An 11,541-nucleotide genomic window follows, 5' to 3' on the forward strand; every position below is an offset into this window, starting at 1 on the left:
CCCGTGCCGTCGGACCGGTCTCGGGGAGCCACTTCCGGGCCTCTCTAGGAAGGCCGGAGGTTTCGGCATCTCTATGATGTGCAGGTTTCACGTCCATCCTCGCCTGAGCTGGGCCGGTGGGTTTGCTCCAGGAATCTACCCTACGTACCCAGGCCGACTGTTCCAGCTTCAGGGTCACATCTACTTTTATTCCCACGTCCAATTTCTGCTTTTAGACTTCCGCCTCCGTCTTTGTGTACCCACAGTGCTGAGCACAGTGCCTGATAAATGCGTGTGTGTGTGTGTGTGTGGAGGGGGGCGGGTGTCTCAGCTCAATCAGTATTGCTTGGATAGATAGATGGGCAAAATCATCTAACACAAAGCCTGTTTTATAATAGAGTTTGAGTATCTTGTGTAATTTATCAAATACTGTATTGGAAGTGAAACACAGAATAGTTGTAAGTGGCTCAGTTGTTTATCCTTACGATAGCATGGTTGACTGGGAGCTTTCGCTTGCTGCTGCCACCCAGCATCATGAGAGAGGATCATCCTAAATATTGGTAGCCTGGGGAAAAGATCCAAATCCCAAATTCCAAATTCGAAGTGCAGTTTCTCCTGAAGGCACATTGCTTCCTCACCGTGGTAAAGTTGAAAAATCAAAAGTCGAACCATCCTAAGTCTTAGGTCAGGGGCCGTCTGTACTGATACATGCTACACCATGGATGAACCTAGAAAACATTGTGCTCATGTTTTTATTAGCCAGTTTCAGAAGCCAGTCAGGAAGGACCACATACTTCATGATTCCACTTATATGAAATGTCCAGAATAGGCAAATCCATAGAGACAGAAAGCAGATTGGTTGTGGGAATAGGGTTTCTTTCTACAGGGATGAAATGTGGTGATGATTGTATAGCTCTGTCAAGACTAACAATCACCGATTTGTAAATCACCCTTTCCATGCGTGGGTTTTACGATATATGAATTATATAGCTCTTAAAACTCTTATTTAAAAAAGATTAAACCATGGGACATCTGGGTGGCTCAGTCGGTTAAGCATCTGCCTTCAGCTCAGGTCATGATCCCGGGGTCCTGGGATCGAGCCCCGCATCGGGCTCCCTGCTCCGCAGAGAGCCTGCTTCTCCCTCTGCCCCTCCCCTGCTTGTGCTCTCTCTCTCTCTGACAAATAAATAAATAAAAGCTTAAAAAAAAAAAAGACTACACCTACAATAACGTTTGTCTCTTTGCAATTGCAATGTCATTTAAGTAGGAGAGAACAGGATGGCCAATCATCCTGGACATGCCCACAGAAGCATGCCTAGATCACAAAATCAATACACGTAAGAGTTTAGGAGCCGCTGCCTTCGAGAAATAAGCACACTTCTCCTGTCCACCGGCCCAGTATGAGAGCTTTGCCCCCAGGACTCTCCTCCCCCCTTCCTCTTTCTCAGGGCAAAGAGAAAAGAGTACAGAACATGAGCAAAAGCGGGGTTTGTATAATAAATGGCTTCCAATTAGCTGCATTGAAAACCGAGAGTCGACTTGTATTAATTTTCATGATCAAATTACTTCATTTTGTCTCTCTTCTAACTGCTAGGGTAATTTTATGCCAGGATTATTTGAGTCATTCTAATTATGCAGGCATCAATATTTAGTGGGTGTTTACCTAACCCACGGCATACCCAAAGGTGTTCCTCCCTCAGACAGCATGGCAGTACAATATAATATGAATAGGTACGCACGGTACAGAAATGAAGTTCCTCTTATTTCCCCCTCTCCGTTTGTAAGGAACATTCAGGTGGTGTTTCTTGAAAGAGCAACGTGTATCCTATTCAGCTGCATCTACAAAACTAAAGGCAATCCCGTGAGTGTGATGAGTTCCTTATATGATACTAAATGCAATTCTTGCACAGATGTTTCATTAGGGATTCAGTTATGCAAGACAAATTAAAATTTACCATTTGTTTAGATTTTCCTTTTTGTAAAACCCTTTCCTCGCTAGGTGCCTGGTATTTGAATTTCTGTCACGGACAGTATCACTCTCCCGCTTTTCCTCTGGGAGCCCTTCTCCTTTGACTAACACTCCCCTCTCTAAGCTCCTCTCTGTCTCTTCTTCCTCCTTCTCCTCCCCCTTCGTCCCCCTCCATCTCTCTTTGCCTCCTTTGATCTTTCTTCCCAGCCCAAGATTCAACCTCCAGCTTTCTTTCCTTCTCCATCTACATCCTTTGCCTGAAAGAACTCTCTAGTTATCTTGGTTCCAACTCTTAACCCTGCACGAGGGACTCACAGACATATAGGATCTTACCCCTGGGAGCTATTTATGGGGAAGCCCCCCTATCTGAACCTCACGTCCAGAGGTATGTATATTCCTTCTCTCCAGCAACACCCGGGATTGGCTGCGTCATTTTGACACTTCCTTCTTTTCCATCATTCTTGTGCCCATGTACTTTTGCCTGGCAAAGCGTCTCAGATTCATTCTCTCTTTCCATTGCTTCTGCTTCCTTTCCACTTTCCTGATGGCCTCCTAACAAGGGTAACACCCCAGAGCGTCAGAGCGTTAATCTTGGCTGGCCGAGGAGTGTGAATATGTCTTAGAGACAACCCATGTTGAGGCCAGGCCACAGAGCTCCCTCCTCACTCCCTTCCTCCCCTCCCAGGGTCTAAAAACCCCACTGCTTCCAGTCCTGTGCAGTAAGGCCAAGCTGAGAGAGAGCCCCAGGTGAGAGCGTAGGACACGAGATGGGGCAATGCCGGGCACCACATGGACCACAGGACTTGGGAATGTGGAAGGAGAGAGAGAAGAATGGGAGAGGCTCCTGCCTATCCATGGGGTGGCTCTGTGGAGTGGCCACTGTTCTTTCACCCACAGGCATCTTGTTTAACTAGGTGTACTCAGAGTTGGGCAAATCAAAACGGTTAATTCCAATACAAGTGCCATACTGTGGGTGTGTCATATTTTTGCTAAGACACTTTGACCAAGTGTCTTAAATATATTTTATGGCAACTTTGTAACCGATTTACCTCTTTCAACTGTGGAAGATATTCATCATATAACTGGCAAAGCCATTCCGCCTTGCCAAGTCAATCAGCCAAATCGAAGTATTTGAGTTCTTTCTGAGTTATATGCCCCCAATGATATTTAATGATCAGCTGTTAGGGGAAAAAATTTCATATTTCCTTTGTAAAAATATTTTATTTATTTATTTGAGAGAGAGGGAGAGAATGAGTGCACGAGGAAGGAGAAGGAGAAGCTGGCTCCCCACTGGCCTCACTGAGATGTGGAAGGCTGTGGTGAAGTGCTTCTGGAAGGTACTCGTTGGGAGTAGGCCCAGAGTGAGTTGTGAGCTGGTAACTCTGCAGGGTGAGGGAGGAGAAGTGGAAGGCCATGCCACAGTAAGGATACCTGTCATTGGACTTTGGGTCTGTCCTAATCCAGAATGATCTAATCTAAAGATCCTTAACTTCCTATCATAAAGATGGTGCCGAAGGTGAAGAAGGAAGCCTCTGCCCTCCCAAAGCCGAAGCCAGGGCAAAGGCTTGGAACGCCAAGAAAGCAGCGCTGAAAGGCATCCCCAGTCACACACACAGGAAAAAGTACTCGAATATCCTCATAAGAGCATCCCCAGGAGAGACAAGCTTGACCACTCTGCCATTATCAAGTTCTCCCTCACTCCTGAGTCAGCCATGAAGAAAACAGAAGACAATAGCACACGTGTGTTCATTATGGACATCAAGGCTTACAAGTTCCAGATCAAACAGCCTGTGAAGAAGCTCTAGGACACTGACGTGGCCAAGATCAACACCCTGATCAGGCCCAATGGAGAGAAGAAGGCATATGTTCAACTGGCTCCTGATGATAATGCTTTGGATGTTGCCAACAAATTTGGGATCACCCAAACTGAGGCCAACTGGCTGAATCGAAACATAAACTTTTTCACCATAAAAAAATAAAAAGTTTTTTTCTTAAAAAAAAAAAAAGATCCTTAATTACATTGGCAAACACACTTTTTCCAAATAATATCACATTCACAGATTCGTGGATTTGGGACATGGACCTATCTTTTGGGAGCCACTACCCACCCCACTACAGTGATGTACATGATTCTTCCATCCCTCCCTCTCTCCCAGGCCCAACTCTCAGGTCATTAAAATCCAGAGGAACTTTGCCACAGCTGACTTTACTGCTATACATTTTGTTTTGCAAACAGAAAAGAGAAGTTGAGTTTCATGCTGAGTTCAGAATGGTAGAGAGAAGCAGTGACTGACAAGAGGTAGGAGGAACTGTAGGAGGGCAGGTCCCTAGGATCTTGAGGAATGTAGGCAAGGCTTTGGCGACCCTAGGCCACAGGATGGGGAATTCGAGCCAATCTTATCTGGATCCCGACTAGGAAGTTCCAGCTGGTATCTGTGTTATAAGGACATAAAATGTGATCTTACTATATATTCTACTTTGTAACCTGCTCTCTTCGCTCAAAAAATGTTGCAAATGTTTTCTCAAGTCACTAAATATTCTTCAACAACATGGTTTTTCATGGCTGTATAGCAGTCCATCAAATGAAAGTACTGTAATTTATATAACAAATCCTTTATGGTTAGCCATTTAGGGTGTTTCTATGTTTTACATATGATAAATAACACTGAAATGAACAACTTCCTCTATAAATCATTGTGCACATCTTTGATTATTTTCAAATGGGCTCATTTTAAATAACCATGAACAATTTTGCAATAGCAATTTCTGCTCATTGTTTTCTTTATGAACTAAAACTTTCCCTTCAGGCAAAAGGAAAAAAAAATGGAAAAGAAGTTCCTGGAACATCTGGCTTATGGTGTAATTTACTTTTGGTATTCAGCTGTGCTCCCAAATTCTGAAATGTTGTCTTTCTAATAGACTCATCCTAGATTTAATCTCCCTTCTGGAGATACAGATGCAAGTGTGTTTCCTTCTGTGAACCTTCAGCCTGGGAGCCACGACTATATGAGAGAAGCCATGCCCAACTGTGCATTGGTGCCTTCAGCCCCTACTTCTCAATTTGCAAGTCCTGAGGAAAAGGGACAGAAACTGAAAGAAAGGAAATCTTGTTGAGACCGAAAAGATTCTTGTGATAATGGCTGCCATTGAAAACTCCGATATGCCAGGCCTTTTACACAGGTTATCTTTATAACCAATATGAGGTATGAATTATCATCCCACTATTGGCAAGAGGCTGTGGCTCGGAGCAGAGGGAGCCGTTCATACAGTCAAGTAAATAGCAGAGCCGGATTTCTACCCAGAACTTAGCTAACTCAAAGCTACCATATTGTCTATTAGTGGGGCTCTTACATTTTTGAATTTTGAACACTGGTAAGATTTCAGACCAAAATTTGGGAAGACGTGTAGGCTTGCCAGCTTTTAATTTTGTCGAGTAAGGGCATCAAAACAGAAAAAACAACTAAACTGTGGTATCCTCTCATCACCATTTCATTCACCAAAATATATTTTAATGCCAAAAAGAGAGGAAGGCTATAGTCTCTGAGGATAATCCTTGAAATTGAATGACTTCAGTCTCATGCAAACTCAGCAGATGTGCTTACTGGACCATCATGTCACCATGGGCCAGTGAAAAGTGGTTACTATCTCTCCAGCACATTTAAGAATTGCTTCCAGAAGCTGTATTATCATCAGTGCCTTGATGGAATGGTTGCTCGGGCTTGCCTGACCCGCGTGGAAGGAGATACATGGCCTTCCTTCTGCGGCAGGAAGAAGCTGGCAAACCATTCAGCCTAGTGAGAGTTGGGTCATTCATGCTATTATCCCCCTTGATTCGGAGTAGAATTCTCACACTCTGGCCCTTCCCAAAAGGGAGGAAAGGAAGTGAAGACAGAGGCTGTAGACTAATTGCAAGGCATTTAAGGGAGAATAAGAAAGGAGAGCGATTTGGAGGCATGGGCAGAAATAGTTTTATACATGTTGATTCCTTAATGTACGCATGAGAAATAAGCTGTATAGGTAGAGAACCAACCCGTGTCAGTATATAACGTGGATAAGTCCAAATACAACTCAGGGATCTTTCAAGCTGGCTCTTTACTAATGTTATTTTTTTTAATTTTTAATTTTTATTTATTTATTTATTTTTATTATTGTGTTCAATTAGCCAGCATATAGTACATCATTAGTTTTTGATGTAGTGTTCAACGATTCATTAGTTGCATATAACACCCAGTGCTCATCACCACACGTGCCCTACTTAATACTGCCCATCGCCCAGTGACTCCATCCCCCACACCCCCCTCCCTAATGTTACTGTTTGGATACATAATGTCAAATAGAACTCAGGGATTTTTTTTTTTAAAGATTTTATTTATTATTTGAGAGACAGAGAATGAGAGATAGAGAGCACGAGAGGGAAGAGGGTCAGAGGGAGAAGCAGACTCCCCACCGAGCAGGGAGCCCGATGCGGGACTCGATCCCGGGACTCCAGGATCATGACCTGAGCCGAGACCTGAGGCGAAGGCAGTTGCCCAACCAACTGAGCCACCCAGGCGCCCAGAACTCAGGGAACTTTCAAGCTGGCTCTTTCCTAATGTTTTTGCTTTGATATACAATGTATGGGAGGCAAGGACAATGGGTTAATGTGTTTGACTTTTCCATTCTTGATGCTGTTTTGTTCTTTGCTGTGGTTAGTGTGAGAAGAGAAGGAAATCAGCCCAAGAAGAAGAGCACAGATAAAAATATCAGGATTTAGCATGCCACCTCCTGTTCACAGAATCTAGAACTTATTCCCTAAATCTCATGAGTATAATTTCTATTGTTGTCTTAGGAGCAGAGCCCTATAGCTTTCTCACTTTGGTTCCCACATTGCCTGCTGACAGTGAGAAAACTTTTGCCGGCCGGGGCGGGGGGCTCTCTAAAAAATGAAGACAACATAGAAAATTTCTCATAAAGTTAAGTTTATTCAGTATGAGACCTTATTTCATTCTGAGACTGTTTCCTTTTTTCTTTAGTGTTAAAATACCTTTTCTTTTGTAGACTGTTGATAGTTGATTTTTAAATGCATTCTTACTCGGCAAAGTTAAATGGTGGAGACTGAATGTGTATCTCTCTCCTTTTAAAAAGATTGCACTGGTTATAAAGTACAAAATTTGGGAAGTACTGATCTAGGCAATTTTATTATTTAGTTGCAGTCTAATTATTTAGTTACAGTCCCAGGAAATTATCAGCCAGAATCACATCAAAGATTTGTAAGAAGATTACACAGTACAGAAACTAAAAAATGTAAAACATTTCTAAACTTAAAGGTAGGATAACTTTCTCTCTAATACTAAAATCCAGATTTGGATTTTATCAACAAACACCTTTGATGTCATGAGCATATTCATAGATTAAAAACTCTGAAGAAGCACTTCTGAGCTCTGAAAGCCCCAAGCTCCCAATTTTTGTCTTTTTCAAAAAGAGAAAGAAAATGTCTTCTGAAAACCACGGAGCAGAGGGGAATCTGATTCTCTTCATGACTCTTAGAAAAAGAGTGGTTTGCGTAATCTTAGAAGAGGAACAGATGGTTACTAGGATGTAACATGGCTGACCAATAAATAAACATGTCAGATTAGGATGACTCTATTGCTTAGTGGAATGAGTAAACACACAGATTTTGGATTTCAGCAAGGGATTTGACAAAGTCACTTTTGATATCATTGTTGGCAAAATAAAGAAATGTCAGATGATTAATATCAACTTGAAAGATTTCCAGAGGTATGTCACTCATAGCTATATTGTAATTGTCTATTTACTGGTCTGTCTCCCTAATTAGAATTTAGGCTTCTCTGTGAGGGCAGGAACCAAGTCATTTTACTTACTCTTATATTCTCAGTACCTAGAACAACACCTGGCACATAGTAGTAAATATGTGGTGAATGAATGAACATCTTATGAAATGTCTTGCTTCAACACTTAATAAAGCTATGGAACATTCACTTAGGTTTTCCCATGATATGTCACTAGGAGGAAGGGATAGAGGACCCAATCTTAACATGAACTTTAACAGGGTTTTCATTTACATTTTCATACAAATAAGATATCTTATAGGGACAGGGAGAGCTGAGCCTTACCAGACGGTATAAAAAAGACTTAGGAACTTTGCTTCTGGTAATGGCAAAGAAGATAATTAGGATCAACTCTCTTGCTGAGGGCTTATCCAACAGAGCCAGATAAAATATAACTCCTCAAAGGCATCAAATGCTGAAAGAGAACAACTGCCAACTCAAAATTCTATGCCCTTGAAGTGAATATATCCTTCAAAAATGGTGCAATGAAGACATTTTCAGAAAAAAAAAAGATTTCATCACTCGCACCCACACCAAAGAAATACTAAAAAAGGGGGCCCCTGGGTGGTGCAGTTGGTTAAGCGTCTGGCCCTTGGTTTTGGCTCAGGTCATGATCTCAGGGTTGTGAGATCAAGCCCCGTGTCGGGCTCCAAGCTCAGTGAGGAGTCTGCTGAAGTTTCTCTCTCCCGCTGCCCCTCCCTGCACACTCTCTCCCTCTCTCAAATAAATAAATGAATAAATCTTAAACAAAGAAAAAGAAAGACTAAAGAAAAATGATCTCAAGGGCAAGCATGGTGATAATGGGAAGGAATGAGAAGCTGCAAAAGGGTAACTACTTTGTTGGAAAATCTAAATGACTGTTGACTGTATAAAACAAATATAATAACATCCTGTGGGATTTGACATGTCTAGATAATAAAAATTTATGAGGACTATAGCATATAACTAAGGATGGTGGGGAGTGGTGTGCAAGTGTCCAAAGGTCCTGGCATGATCTACCAAGGGAGCAAAAATACCAAGTCATGGTGAACTTTGGTAAGTCATTTAAGTAACTGTTAAAAGAATCACAAAGAGTGCGTCCATATCAAGGTAATAAGGGAGGAGGGTGGAAGAATAACAAAGAATAATTAATTCAGAGGAAGTCAAGAAAGTAGAAGAAAAGTAATAAAGAATAGAAAAGACTAATAGAAGGTAATCAGTAAAATGATAGATTTGAACTAAACATATCAATACTTACATGAAACGTAAATGAACTAAATTGCTTGTGTAAAAGACAAAGATTGTTACACTGGAAAAGAAAACAAGTACCCTAGTATCTGGTGCTTTGAAGAGACTATCTGAAATGTAAGAATTCAGCATAACTGAAACTAGGAGGGATGGAAAAGACCCTCTTTGATATGCATGGATCAGTGGAACAAACCACAGAATATACATTCTAAGCACATGTGAATGTTTATAGAAATCAACTATGTGATGGGCCATAGAGCAAGACTCAAGATATTTCAAAGGACTGAAATCACCCATAATATGTTTTTCAATATGAGTAAAATTAAGCTAGGAAGTGCAATAAGATATCATTAAAATTTCCCATATGAAATTATAAAATACATTTCTTTTTTAAAAAGTTTATATTTATTTATTTCAGAGAGAGAGGTGAGAGAGAGAGCACACAAGCATGAGCAGGGGCAGGGAAGAGGGAGAAGCAGACTCCCCACTGAGCAGGGAGCCCAACTCGGGGCTTGATCCCAGGACCCTGGGATCATGACCTGAGTTGAAGGCAGACACTTAACGAACTGAGCCACCCAGGTGCCCCTGAAAGTATAAAATATAAAATTTCTAAATAACCCATGTAACAAAGAACAAATCCTAATAGAAATGATAAAACATTTTTCATTGAACAATAATGAAAATAGTACATACCAAACACGGGGAATGCAACTCAGACATACTTAAAAATATCGTTCAGCCTTAAAATGCATTTAGTTTAAAAAGAAAAAAGGCTTAAAAAACCATCCATCTAGAGAAGTTAGAAAAAACTTGATAAAGCACCTCACAAAGAGAATATCACATAGCCAATCAACATATGAAAAGTTTTTCAAAATTATTAGTCATCAGAGAAAAGAAATGTGAAACTCAGTTAGATCCAACTGCAGATCTATCAGAATAGTTAAAATGAAGCCTGACGATACCAAATTTGAGGAACAGTGTGGAGCAACTGGAACTCTCATAGTCTACTTGGAAATGGTGCAATCATTTTAGGGGGAAAAGAATGGCACTAAAGCTGAATTCATGTATACGCCATGGATTCCATAGTTCCACTCCATTGAATGTACCCAAGGGCAATGGATACACATGTGCTTCAAGATATGTTTATAAGAATATTTATAGCAGGGGCACCTGGAGGGCTCAGTCGGCTAGGCATCTGCCTCTGGATTTCGGCTCAGGTCATGATCTCAGGGTCATAAGGTTGAGTCCTGCCTCCGGCTCTGTGCTTAGCGTGGAGCCCCCTTGAGATTTTCTCTTCCTCTCCCTCTAGGCCTCACCCGATAGCCAGCAAAGTGAAAAACTCATTTTTCCGTTAATACAATGGAGAAACAAACAGAGGTATATTTATGCAACAAAATGCTTTACAGCAGAGGTTGGCAAAATGCTTACGTAAAGAACAAGATAGTAAAGATTTTCGGCTTTGCAGGTCTTATGATCTCTTTCTCGACTAACCAACTTTGCCATTGTAGCAGGAAAACAGACACAGAAGTAAGTAAATAAATGAGCATGGCTGTACTCCAATAAAACTTCATTTACCAAAACATGTTAACAGACCAGATTTGTGCCATCGTCTGTAATTTGCCAACCCTGTTTTCTGCAATGAAAATTAGTTATCCATACAACATGGATGGATCTATACAGTGTCAAGTGACCCAGCTGACATTAATATTATACGATTCTATTTATACAAAGTTTAAAAAAACTGGCAAAGCTAGATTATGCTGTTAAAAGTCAGGATAATGGTTATTTTTGAGGAAGAGAGAAAGGAGAGTAATTGGGAGGGAGCATGAAAGGGGTTTCTGGGGGTTGCTGACAATGTTCTTCTTCTTGACCAAAGGGGTGTTATAATTTCTTTCATTCATTGAGATATGTGCATATATTTTTATACATATAATTACATATACATTATATAATATAAATATGTTTATATATAATATATTTATAATAATATATTACTATATATGTATATATATACTGCTACATATGTATATGTATAAATAAAACTACTATCTTCATAGTTTTTTGTAAATCTATTCTTTTTTTTTAATTAATTAATTAATTTATTTGTCAGAGAGAGGACGAACAGCGGGAGCAGCAGGCTCCCCGACGAGCAAGGAGCCAGACATGGGACTCAGTCCCAGGACTCCAGCCGAAGGCAGACGCTCAACTGACTGAGCCACCCAGGTGTCCCTGTAAATCTATTCTAAAATAAAAAGTTTACTTAAATATATTTTTACATCCATTTATTTTTATTATAAATAAATATATTTACTATCATAGACTCATAGAGGTATAAATCTAAAACATTAAATTATATTATTATAAAATTACTAATATTTATCATACTTATATATTATCATATACTTAAATAAACTTTTAACTTTAGAATACCTTTAGGCTTACTGAAAAATTTGAAGACAGGGTGGAGTTCCCGTATACCCACAGGCACTTTCCCAAATTCACAACATCTTCCATTACTATGGGGCATTTGTCACAACT

The sequence above is a fragment of the Callorhinus ursinus genome, unplaced genomic scaffold (genome assembly GCF_003265705.2).
Source record: "Callorhinus ursinus isolate GAN/ISIS: 27379988/994484 unplaced genomic scaffold, GSC_fseal_2.0 scaffold46, whole genome shotgun sequence".
Classification (NCBI taxonomy): Eukaryota; Metazoa; Chordata; class Mammalia; order Carnivora; family Otariidae; genus Callorhinus; species Callorhinus ursinus.